Below are 11,960 nucleotides of genomic sequence, written 5' to 3' on the forward strand. Positions count from 1 at the left end.
ACACCCAGAGTGTGACACACCCAGAGTGAGACACTCCCAGAGACACTCCCAGAGTGAGACACACCCAGAGTGAGACACACCCAGAGACACACCCAGAGTGTGACACACCCAGAGTGAGACACTCCCAGAGTGTGACACACCCAGAGTGAGACACTCCCAGAGACACTCCCAGAGTGAGACACACCCAGAGTGAGACACTCCCAGAGACACACCCAGAGTGAGACACACCCAGAGTGAGACACTCCCAGAGACACACCCAGAGTGTGACACACCCAGAGTGAGACACACCCAGAGTGAGACACACCCAGAGACACACCCAGAGTGTGACACACACACAGTGAGACACACCCAGAGTGTGACACACCCAGAGTGTGACACACACACAGTGAGACACACACGCAGAGTGTGACACACCCAGAGTGAGACACACACACAGTGAGACACACACGCAGAGTGTGACACACCCAGAGTGTGACACACCCAGAGTGAGACACACCCAGAGTGTGACACACACACAGTGAGACACACACGCAGAGTGTGACACACCCAGAGTGAGACACACACACAGTGAGACACACACGCAGAGTGTGACACACCCAGAGTGTGACACACCCAGAGTGAGACACACCCAGAGTGAGACACACCCAGAGACACACCCAGAGTGTGACACACACACAGTGAGACACACCCAGAGTGTGACACACCCAGAGTGTGACACACACACAGTGAGACACACACGCAGAGTGTGACACACCCAGAGTGAGACACACACACAGTGAGACACACACGCAGAGTGTGACACACCCAGAGTGTGACACACCCAGAGTGAGACACACCCAGAGTGTGACACACACACAGTGAGACACACGCAGAGTGTGTCACATAATGTATTACAGGATGCAGCAACTTAATAGAACAAAAATTAACTGATGGACAAATGCTCTCCTTGCGAGAGCACAGCCCAAAAACAACAGAAGAGAAACGGAAACGGAAAATAGGGGTCGACAGAGCACTCCAACCCTGTGGTTCCCACCGAGAACAGAACCCACTCACAGAACTGAGCGGCATTAACTGTCCATCACCTAAAGCCTAATGAGGAGGCAAGGAGTGCTGATTGCAATTGTTATGTTTGATATCCTTGTCCAGCACAGTGTCAGTAAGACACAGCATTGAGATTCGAGGTGACTGACCTGACCCCAGCCTCACAATCGTTCACAACTTGTTTCTGACCAAATTATTAAACTCTGTTTTTCAATTCAGGCTCCGAGTCCCACAGTCACCTAATCTCAGTATATGTGCACGAGAGTAAGCGATTGATGAATGACAGACTAACACAACCTCAGCACATCCCAGAGCCTCCCGCACTCACTCCAACATCCGGACATCTGACAGGGTCACAGCAACAAGGATCCATCACACAGGTAGGGAGCTGGGATAGTGGGGAGGGGTCTCCCACAGGGAGCTGGGATAGTGGGGAGGGGTCTCCCACAGGGAGGTGGGATAGTGGGGAGGGGTCTCCCACAGGGAGCTGGGATAGTGGGGAGGGGTCTCCCACAGGGAGCTGGGATAGTGGGGAGGGGTCTCCCACAGGGAGCTGGGATAGTGGGGAGGGGTCTCCCACAGGGAGCTGGGATAGTGGGGAGGGGTCTCCCACAGACAGGGGGCTGGAATAATGGGGAGGGGTCTCCCACAGGGGGCTGGGATAGTGGGGAGGGGTCTCCCACAGGGAGCTGGGATAGTGGGGAGGGGTCTCCCACAGGGAGCTGGGATAGTGGGGAGGGGTCTCCCACAGACAGGGGGCTGGAATAATGGGGAGGGGTCTCCCACAGGGGGCTGGGATAGTGGGGAGGGGTCTCCCACAGGGGCTGAGATAGTGGGGAGGGGTCTCCCACAGGGGCTGGGATAGTGGGGGGGGGGGGGTCTCCCACAGGGAGCTGGGATAGTGGGGAGGGGTCTCCCACAGGGAGCTGGGATAGTGGGGAGGGGTCTCCCACAGGGAGCTGGGATAGTGGGGAGGGGTCTCCCACAGGGGGCTGGGATAGTGGGGAGGGGTCTCCCACAGGGAGCTGGGATAGTGGGGAGGGGTCTCCCACAGGGAGCTGGGATAGTGGGGAGGGGTCTCCCACAGGGAGCTGGAATAATGGGGAGGGGTCTCCCACAGGGAGCTGGGATAGTGGGGAGGGGTCTCCCACAGGGGGCTGGGATAGTGGGGAGGGTTCTCCCACAGGGAGCTGGGATAGTGGGGAGGGGTCTCCCACAGGGGGCTGGGATAGTGGGGAGGGGTCTCCCACAGGGAGCTGGGATAGTGGGGAGGGGTCTCCCACAGGGAGCTGGGATAGTGGGGAGGGGTCTCCCACAGGGGGCTGGGATAGTGGGGAGGGGTCTCCCACAGGGGGCTGGGATAGTGGGGAGGGGTCTCCCACAGGGAGCTGGAATAATGGGGAGGGGTCTCCCACAGGGAGCTGGGAAAGTGGGGAGGGGTCTCCCACAGGGAGCTGGGATAGTGGGGAGGGGTCTCCCACAGACAGGGGGCTGGAATAATGGGGAGGGGTCTCCCACAGGGGGCTGGGAAAGTGGGGAGGGGTCTCCCACAGGGAGCTGGGATAGTGGGGAGGGGTCTCCCACAGACAGGGGGCTGGAATAATGGGGAGGGGTCTCCCACAGGGGGCTGGGATAGTGGGGAGGGGTCTCCCACAGGGAGCTGGGATAGTGGGGAGGGGTCTCCCACAGGGAGCTGGGATAGTGGGGAGGGGTCTCCCACAGACAGGGGGCTGGAATAATGGGGAGGGGTCTCCCACAGGGAGCTGGGATAGTGGGGAGGGGTCTCCCACAGGGAGCTGGGATAGTGTGGAGGGGTCTCCCACAGACAGGGAGTTGGGATAGTGGGGAGGGGTCTCCCACAGGGAGCTGGGATAGTGGGGAGGGGTCTCCCACAGACAGGGAGCTGGGATAGTGGGGAGGGGTCTCCCACAGACGGAGCTGGGATAGTGGGGAGGGGTCTCCCACAGGGGGCTGGGATAGTGGGAAGGGGTATCCCACAGGGAGCTGGGATAGTGGGGAGGGGTCTCCCACAGGGAGCTGGGATAGTGGGGAGGGGTCTCCCACAGACAGGGGGCTGGAATAATGGGGAGGGGTCTCCCACAGGGAGCTGGGATAGTGGGGAGGGGTCTCCCACAGGGAGCTTGGATAGTGGGGAGGGGTCTCCCACAGACAGGGAGCTGGGATAGTGGGGAGGGGTCTCCCACAGGGAGCTGGGATAATGGGGAGGGGTCTCCCACAGACAGGGGGCTGGGATAGTGGGGAGGGGTCTCCCACAGGGAGCTGGGATAGTGTGGAGGGGTCTCCCACAGGGAGCTGGGATAGTGTGGAGGGGTCTCCCACAGACAGGGAGCTGGGATAGTGGGGAGGGGTCTCCCACAGGGAGCTGGGATAGTGGGGAGGGGTCTCCCACAGACAGGGAGCTGGGATAGTGGGGAGGGGTCTCCCACAGACAGGGAGCTGGGATAGTGGGGAGGGTTCTCCCACAGGGGGCTGGGATAGTGGGAAGGGGTATCCCACAGACAGGGAGCTGGGATAGTGGGGAGGGGTCTCCCACAGGGGGCTGGGATAGTGGGGAGGGGTCTCCCACAGGGAGCTGGGATAGTGGGGAGGGGTCTCCCACAGGGGGCTGGGATAGTGGGGACGGGTCTCCCACAGACAGGGGGCTGGGATAATGGGGAGGGGTCTCCCACAGGGGGCTGGGATAGTGGGGAGGGGTCTCCCACAGGGAGCTGGGATAGTGGGGAGGGGTCTCCCACAGACAGGGGGCTGGGATAGTGGGGAGGGGTCTCCCACAGGGAGCTGGGATAGTGGGGGGGGGGGGTCTCCCACAGGGGGCTGGGATAGGGGGGAGGGTTCTCCCACAGGGAGCTGGGATAGTGGGGAGGGGTCTCCCACAGGGGGCTGGGATAGTGGGGAGGGGTCTCCCACAGGGGGCTGGGATAGTGGGGAGGGGTCTCCCACAGGGAGCTGGAATAATGGGGAGGGGCCTCCCACAGGGGGCTGGGATAGTGGGGAGGGGTCTCCCACAGGGAGCTGAGATAGTGGGGAGGGGTCTCCCACAGGGGGCTGGGATAGTGGGGAGGGGTCTCCCACAGGGGGCTGGGATAGTGGGGAGGGGTCTCCCACAGGGGGCTGGGATAGTGGGGAGGGGTCTCTCACAGACAGGGAGCTGGGAAAGTGGGGAGGGGTCTCCCACAGGGAGCTGGGATAGTGGGGAGGGGTCTCCCACAGACAGGGAGCTGGGATAGTGGGGAGGGGTCTCCCACAGACAGGGAGCTGGGATAGTGGGGAGGGGTCTCCCACAGGGGGCTGGGATAGTGGGGAGGGGTCTCCCACAGACAGGGAGCTGGGATAGTGGGGAGGGGTCTCCCACAGGGAGCTGGGATAGTGGGGAGGGGTCTCCCACAGGGAGCTGGGATAGTGGGGAGGGGTCTCCCACAGACAGGGAGCTGGGATAGTGGGGAGGGGTCTCCCACAGGGGGCTGGGATAGTGTGGAGGGGTCTCCCACAGGGAGCTGGGATAGTGGGGAGGGGTCTCCCACAGGGAGCTGGGATAGTGGGGAGGGGTCTCCCACAGGGGGCTGGGATAGTGGGGAGGGGTCTCCCACAGACAGGGGGCTGGGATAGTGGGGAGGGGTCTCCCACAGACAGGGAGCTGGGATAGTGGGGAGGGGTCTCCCACCGGTTTGGAGCTGGGATAGTGGGGATGGAGGGGCTCACTCACATCGGGGCTGGCATTGTGGGGAGGGGTTTACTAGAAAAGGAAGGTGTCAGGTTTATCCGGAAGTTTCTGTGCCATGGAAGCAGACTGGGATGTTGAGTTCCGGTGTAAATGCTGACGTCACTCTTTGCCTAGACTGAGGAATTTGATGCAATGTCTGTTCCATTTCTGATATCCTCTCTCTGCCTTCCCAGGGAACTCCCATTCCACTGCTCACCACAGCCGCCTGTGACCCCGGACATGGCAACGTCCAGCTGGGGTCACTGCCCATTGGTGACCCCTGGCCAGTGGATACTTCCCAATATGGTATGTGATGGAAATGAACAGAGTGATTGGATTAGAAAGAGGAAATGTAAAATCTCTGATATTAACTGTTGGAAATGTTCCTGGGCCAGAGTCTGGTTTCATGATACACGTTGGTTGTGGTGATTTCTGTTTATCTTCAGTGTAAGCAGCACAGGAACTGGCTGAGGCCATTCAGCCCTTCGTACCAGCTGCACCATTGTAAGAGATCATGACTGATCTGTATACGAACTGAATTGCCAATCTTTCTGCTTCAATTCCATTCCCCAACACAGTATTCCCAATCTCAGATTTAATTGGCTCCGAGCTTTTTGTGGGAGACAGTTGCAGATTTTCGATTCCCTTTGTACAAAGCTGAACTAGGAGCAGGAGTGGCCATTCTGCCCCTCGAACCTGCTCCGCCATTTAATACGATCATATCTGATCTGATTGTAACCTCAAAGTCATGTTCCTGCTGACCCCTGATAACCTTTCAGCCCCGTGTTGATCAAGAATCTCTTGAGGGTGGCACAGTGGTTAGCACTGCTGCCCCGCATCTCCAAGGATGGCCCGAGTTTGAGATTCTCCCACAAGAGGGAACGTCCTTTCCACATCCACCCTGTCAATGCCCCTCAGGATCTTAAAGGTTTCAATCAAGTCACTAACTGTTTTTCTGTTCTTCGGCAAAATCTTTTGAACTAAACTGCTTTGAGAGACGGAGATAATCGGTTCACATTCAAATCAAAACTGAACTGAAACTTCAAAATCCAACACCTGACTGCTTCAACCCCTGGTTTCCCCATTAACTACATCATCTCACTGAGCTGAGTGCAATGTCCCTATGTACTCGCAGGGAACACTCTTTGTGGAATGGTGAGGTGACAGTGATTGCTCTCGACATCAAGACAGCATCAAGGAGCCCCAGCTAAACTGGAGTCAATGGGAATCAGGGGGAAAACTCTCTGCTGGCTGGAGTCATACTCGGCACAAAGGACGATGGTTGTGGTGGTCGGAGGTGAATCAACTCCGCTCCAGGCGAGTGTCCAAGACCCAACCATCTTCAGCTGCCTCATCAATGACCTTGTTTCCATCATAAGTCAGAAGTGGGGATGTTTGCGGATCTACTCATAGAATTTACAGTTCAGAAGGAGAGCATTCGGCCCATCGAGTCTGTACCGGCCCTTGGAAAGATCACCCTACCTCAGCTCCACCCTAAACCAGTCACCCCCACTGAACCTTTTGGATAATAAGGGGCAATTGATCATGGCCAATCCACCTAACCTGCACATCTTTGGGCTGTGGGAGGAAACCGGAGCACCCGGAGGAAACCCACGCAGACACGGGGAGGACGTGCAGACTCCGCACAGACAGTGACCCGAGGCAGGAATTAAACCCGGGTCCCTGGAGCTGTGAGGCAGAGCTATCCACTGTGCCACCGTGCTGCCTCATTCATGACTCCTCAGATAATGAAGCAGTCAATGTCGAACTGCAGCAAGACCTGGACAATATCCAGACTTGGGCTGACAAGTGGCAAGTTACATTCGTGCCACAGAGGTGCCAGGAAATGACCATCTCCTACAAGCGAGGATCTAACTATCATTCCTTTATATTCAATGGCATTACCATCGCTGAATCCCCACAATCCTGGGGGTTAGCATTGATCAGAAACTGAACTGGACCCAGCCACATTAATACTGTGGCTACCAGGGCAGGTTAAAGGTTAGGAATCCTGCAGCGAGTAACTCATCTCCTGACTCCCCAAAGCCTGTCCACCATCTCCAAGGCACAAGTCAGGAGTGTGAGGGAATACTCTCCACTTGCCTGGATGAGTGCAGCTCCAACAACACTCAAGAGGCTCGACACCATCCAGGACAAAGCAGCCCCGCTTGATTGCTCCCCCTTCCACAAACATTCACTCCCTCCACCACCGACGCACAGTGGCAGCCGTGTGTACCATCTACAAGATTCACTGCAGTAACTTACCAACGTTCAAAGAACAAAGAAAAGTACAGCACAGGAACAGGCCCTTCGGCCCTCCAAGCCTGTGCCGACCATGCTGCCCGTCTAAACTAAAATCTTCTACACTTCCTGGGTCCGTATCCCTCTATTCCCATCCTGTTCATGTATTTGTCAAGATGCCCCTTAAATGTCACTATTGTCCCTGCTTCCACCACCTCCTCCGGCAGCGAGTTCCAGGCACCCACTACCCTCTGTGTAAAAAACTTGCCTCGTCCATCTCCTCTAAACCTTGCCCCTCGCACCTTAAACCTATGCCCCCTAGTAATTGACCCCTCTACCCTGGGAAAAAGTTTCTGACTATCCACTCTGTCCATGCCCCTCATAATCTTGCAGACTACTACTAATAATAATAATAATCTTCATCAGTGTCACAAGTAGGCTGACATTAACACTGCAGTGAAGTTACGGTGAAAATCCCCTAGTCACCACATTCCGGCGCCTGTTCGTGTACCCACGCCAAAGCCTCCACATCCTCCTGGTAGTGTGGCGACCAGAATTGAACACTATACTCCAAGTGTGGCCTAACTAAGGTTCTATACAGCTGCAACATGACTTGCCAATTCTTATACTCAATGCCCCGGCCAATGAAGGCAAGCAGGCCGTATGCCTTCCTGACTACCTTCTCCACCTGTGTTGCCCCTTTCAGTGACCTATGGCCCTGTACACCTAGATCTCTCTGACTGTCAATACTCTTGAGAGTTCCATGTCCCCTCTGGCCCCAGACGACCCATCAGCTGTGTGGACGCGCTCCAGCACAACCTGTGCCATCTTGTTGGCTGGGATGAGTGTGTGGGGAGTGTAATGTGTGTGTGCGGCTGGGATGAGTGTGTGTGGGGAGTGTAATGTGTGTGTGCGGCTGGGATGAGTGTGTGTGGGGAGTGTAATGTGTGTGTGAGGCTGGGATGAGTGTGTGTGGGGAGTGTAATGTGTGTGTGCGGCTGGGATGAGTGTGTGTGGGGAGTGTAATGTGTGTGTGAGGCTGGGATGAGTGTGTGTGGGGAGTGTAATGTGTGTGCGGCTAGGGATCAGTGTGTGTGGGGAGTGTAATGTGTGTGTGCGGCTGGGATGAGTGTGTGTGGGGAGGGTAATGTGTGTGTGCGGCTGGGATGAGTGTGTGTGGGGAGTGTAACGTGTATGTGCGGCTGGGATGAGTGTGTGTGGGGAGTGTAATGTGTGTGTGAGGCTGGGATGAGTGTGTGTGGGGAGTGTAATGTGTGTGTGCGGCTGGGATGAGTGTGTGTGGGGAGTGTAATGTGTGTGTGCGGCTGGGATGAGTGTGTGTGGGGAGTGTAATGTGTGTGTGAGGCTGGGATGAGTGTGTGTGGGGAGTGTATTGTGTGTGTGAGGCTGGGATGAGTGTGTGTGGGGAGTGTAATGTGTGTGTGGGGCTGGGATGAGTGTGTGTGGGGGAATGTAATGTGTGTGTGCGGCTGGGATGAGTGTGTGTGGGGAGTGTAATGTGTGAGTGCGGCTGGGATGAGTGTGTGGGGAGTGTAATGTGTGTGTGAGGCTGGGATGAGTGTGTGTCGGGAGTGTAATGTGTGTGCGGCTGGGATGAGTGTGTGTGGGGGAGTGTAATGTGTGTGTGCGGCTGGGATGAGTGTGTGTGGGGAGTGTAATGTGTGTGTGCGGCTGGGATGAGTGTGTGTGGGGAGTGTAATGTGTGTGCGCGGCTGGGATCAGTGTGTGGGGAATGTAATGTGTATGTGCGGCTGGGGTGAGTGTGTGTGGGGAGTGTAATGTGTGTGTGCGGCTGGGATGAGTGTGTGTGGGGAGTGTAATGTGTGTGTGCGGCTGGGATGAGTGTGTGTGGGGAGTGTAATGTGTGTGTGCGGCTGGGATGAGTGTGTGTGGGGAGTGTAATGTGTGTGTGCGGCTGGGATGAGTGTGTGTGGGGAGTGTAATGTGTGTGTGCGGCTGGGATGAGTGTGTGTGGGGAGTGTAATGTGTGTGTGCGGCTGGGATGAGTGTGTGTGGGGAGTGTAATGTGTGTGTGAGGCTGGGATGAGTGTGTGTGGGGAGTGTAATGTGTGTGTGCGGCTGGGATGAGTGTGTGTGGGGAGTGTAATGTGTGTGTGAGGCTGGGATGAGTGTGTGTGGGGAGTGTAATGTGTGTGTGCGGCTAGGGATGAGTGTGTGTGGGGAGTGTAATGTGTGTGTGCGGCTGGGATGAGTGTGTGTGGGGAGTGTAATGTGTGTGTGCGGCTGGGATGAGTGTGTGTGGGGAGTGTAATGTGTGTGTGCGGCTGGGATGAGTGTGTGTGGGGAGTGTAATGTGTGTGTGAGGCTGGGATGAGTGTGTGTGGGGAGTGTAATGTGTGTGTGCGGCTGGGATGAGTGTGTGTGGGGAGTGTAATGTGTGTGTGCGGCTGGGATGAGTGTGTGTGGGGAGTGTAATGTGTGTGTGGGGCTGGGATGAGTGTGTGTGAGGGAGTGTAATGTGTGTGTGCGGCTGGGATGAGTGTGTGTGGGGAGTGTAATGTGTGTGTGCGGCTGGGATGAGTGTGTGTGGGGAGTGTAATGTGTTGTGTGGGCTGGGATGAGTGTGTGTGGGGAGTGTAATGTGTGTGTGCGGCTGGGATGAGTGTGTGTGGGGAGTGTAATGTGTGTGTGCGGCTGGGATGAGTGTGTGTGGGGAGTGTAATGTGTGTGTGCGGCTGGGATGAGTGTGTGTGGGGAGTGTAATGTGTGTGTGCGGCTGGGATGAGTGTGTGTGGGGAGTGTAATGTGTGTGTGCGGCTGGGATGAGTGTGTGTGGGGAGTGTAATGTGTGTGTGAGGCTGGGGATGAGTGTGTGTGGGGAGTGTAATGTGTGTGTGCGGCTGGGATGAGTGTGTGTGGGGAGTGTAATGTGTGTGTGAGGCTGGGATGAGTGTGTGTGGGGAGTGTAATGTGTGTGCGGCTAGGATGAGTGTGTGTGGGGAGTGTAATGTGTGTGTGCGGCTGGGATGAGTGTGTGTGGGGAGGGTAATGTGTGTGTGCGGCTGGGATGAGTGTGTGTGGGGAGTGTAATGTGTATGTGCGGCTGGGATGAGTGTGTGTGGGGAGTGTAATGTGTGTGTGAGGCTGGGATGAGTGTGTGTGGGGAGTGTAATGTGTGTGTGCGGCTGGGATGAGTGTGTGTGGGGAGTGTAATGTGTGTGTGCGGCTGGGATGAGTGTGTGTGGGGAGTGTAATGTGTGTGTGGGGCTGGGATGAGTGTGTGTGAGGAGTGTAATGTGTGTGTGCGGCTGGGATGAGTGTGTGTGGGGAGTGTAATGTGTGTGTGAGGCTGGGATGAGTGTGTGTGGGGAGTGTAATGTGTGTGTGAGGCTGGGATGAGTGTGTGTGGGGAGTGTAATGTGTGTGTGCGGCTGGGATGAGTGTGTGTGGGGAGTGTAATGTGTGTGTGCGGCTGGGATGAGTGTGTGTGGGGAGTGTAATGTGTGTGTGCGGCTGGGATGAGTGTGTGGGGAGTGTAATGTGTGTGTGAGGCTGGGATGAGTGTGTGTGGGGAGTGTAATGTGTGTGTGCGGCTGGGATGAGTGTGTGTGGGGGAGTGTAATGTGTGTGTGCGGCTGGGATGAGTGTGTGTGGGGAGTGTAATGTGTGTGTGCGGCTGGGATGAGTGTGTGTGGGGAGTGTAATGTGTGTGTGCGGCTGGGATGAGTGTGTGTGGGGAGTGTAATGTGTGTGTGCGGCTGGGGATGAGTGTGTGTGGGGAGTGTAATGTGTATGTGCGGCTGGGATGAGTGTGTGTGGGGAGTGTAATGTGTGTGTGCGGCTGGGATGAGTGTGTGTGGGGAGTGTAATGTGTGTGTGCGGCTGGGATGAGTGTGTGTGGGGAGTGTAATGTGTGTGTGCGGCTGGGATGAGTGTGTGTGGGGAGTGTAATGTGTGTGTGCGGCTGGGATGAGTGTGTGTGGGGAGTGTAATGTGTGTGTGCGGCTGGGATGAGTGTGTGTGGGGAGTGTAATGTGTGTGTGAGGCTGGGGATGAGTGTGTGTGGGGAGTGTAATGTGTGTGTGCGGCTGGGATGAGTGTGTGTGGGGAGTGTAATGTGTGTGTGCGGCTGGGATGAGTGTGTGTGGGGAGTGTAATGTGTGTGTGCGGCTGGGATAGTGTGTGTGGGGAGTGTAATGTGTGTGTGCGGCTGGGATGAGTGTGTGTGGGGAGTGTAATGTGTGTGTGCGGCTGGGATGAGTGTGTGTGGGGAGTGTAATGTGTATGTGCGGCTGGGATGAGTGTGTGTGGGGAGTGTAATGTGTGTGTGAGGCTGGGATGAGTGTGTGTGGGGAGTGTAATGTGTGTGTGCGGCTGGGATGAGTGTGTGTGGGGAGTGTAATGTGTGTGTGCGGCTGGGATGAGTGTGTGTGGGGAGTGTAATGTGTGTGTGGGGCTGGGATGAGTGTGTGTGGGGAGTGTAATGTGTGTGTGCGGCTGGGATGAGTGTGTGTGGGGGAGTGTAATGTGTGTGTGCGGCTGGGATGAGTGTGTGTGGGGAGTGTAATGTGTGTGTGAGGCTGGGATGAGTGTGTGTGGGGAGTGTAATGTGTGTGTGCGGCTGGGATGAGTGTGTGTGGGGAGTGTAATGTGTGTGTGCGGCTGGGATGAGTGTGTGTGGGGAGTGTAATGTGTGTGTGTGGCTGGGATGAGTGTGTGTGGGGAGTGTAATGTGTGTGCGGCTGGGATGAGTGTGTGTGGGGAGTGTAATGTGTGTGTGCGGCTGGGATGAGTGTGTGTGGGGAGTGTAATGTGTGTGTGCGGCTGGGATGAGTGTGTGTGGGGAGTGTAATGTGTGTGTGCGGCTGGGATAGTGTGTGGGGAGTGTAATGTGTGTGTGCGGCTGGGGATGAGTGTGTGTGGGGAGTGTAATGTGTGTGTGCGGCTGGGATGAGTGTGTGTGGGGAGTGTAATG

Source organism: Scyliorhinus canicula, chromosome 1 (genome assembly GCF_902713615.1).
Source record: "Scyliorhinus canicula chromosome 1, sScyCan1.1, whole genome shotgun sequence".
Classification (NCBI taxonomy): Eukaryota; Metazoa; Chordata; class Chondrichthyes; order Carcharhiniformes; family Scyliorhinidae; genus Scyliorhinus; species Scyliorhinus canicula.